Raw genomic sequence first — 1,489 nt, 5'->3', positions numbered from 1 at the left:
TCAAAATCACATAAAGTCATATTATAACATCGACTGAGATAATAAATAAAATGAAATATTAAAATCACGATGTATCTCGCTGCATTGCGCGAGTACGCTTCTAGTTATATTATAAAGTATTTGACAAAAACTATTAAAAATCATTCTTTATGCATGAAGTACTGTTTATTAATGCATATTACTTAAAATTTAAGATTACAAGTAATTGTGCGTAAGTATAACTTATTAAAGCACCATTTTGAATTCGTATAACTAACTGCAGATAAACATAATCAAATACAAGATAAACATCTTATTTTAAATATAAATTTTCTAAAATATAATTAGGATAATTATTGAGTTCTAACAAAATCATTATCTTTATAAAAATTATATTGTTAAGCAAAAAATAAATTAATTCGCTATTAAATCTAAATTAAATTATAATAAAAAATTGAACAAAAAAAAAGTGTACAAAAAATGAGAACTTTTAAATAGTTAATTTGATATTAATATCAATATTTTTTTTCAAATTTTTATAATATCTTCCAATATATTTTTATTCAAAAGTAAAAACATTATCTTTATCAAAACCACATAAACCGGTACTATATCAACATAGACAAAAAATAAAACAAAACAATAAAACGAAAATGTATCTCGCTGCATTGCACGAACACCCTTCTAGTTATATTATAAATTATTTGACAAAAAATCTTAAAAACTTTTTTTATGCATTAAATATTGTTTATTGATGCATATTACTTAAAGTTCAATATTACAAGTAAATTATGCGTATGTACAACTTATTAAAGCTCTATGATTGAATACGTATAACTAACTGCAGATAAACATAATCAAATATTGGATAGGTATCTTATCTTAAATATACCAAATCTAAAATATATTTAAGACAATCATTTTATTATCTTTATAAAAAAATTATATTATTAAACAAAAAATAAATGACTTCATTATTAAATCTAGAGCAAAATGCACAAAATAGCAATCTATTTTCATAAATTTCTTTATTATATCATTGTACTTTCAGTTTTTCTTATTACAACAATGTACTTTCAAACTATTTTTTATTAGAATATTGTATTTTGAAAAATTTATCCATTATAGCATTGAATAACCTTTTGATTTAAATTTACCATTATACTAGGTTTCCATGCCACCTCATTGTCCACGTAAGTTGTCCACATGTACTATAGTGATGTAACTTTCTTACTACATCATGTACTTTCAAAATTATTTTATTATAGCATCTACTAGTTCTTATTAAAATCTGCATTTTTAATCTTAATATTTAGATATTTTACATGTTATTTAATCAATGTATTAAATGAATTAATTTTTTTATAAATTATTCATTAATATACTAATATCAATAAAACTAGTAGAACACAACTTATCTCGCTAATATTTTTCAAAAAATATATGTTTTTTGAAAAAAAAAGTAAAATACGAATTGTTCATTTTTTACCAAAAAATATTATCTTTTAAA

The sequence above is a fragment of the Cynara cardunculus genome, assembly GCF_001531365.2.
Source record: "Cynara cardunculus var. scolymus isolate 2C chromosome LG 4, CcrdV1, whole genome shotgun sequence".
NCBI lineage: Eukaryota > Viridiplantae > Streptophyta > Magnoliopsida > Asterales > Asteraceae > Cynara > Cynara cardunculus.
The sequence above is the reverse complement of the archived record's forward strand: the minus strand, read 5'-3'. Positions refer to the sequence as shown.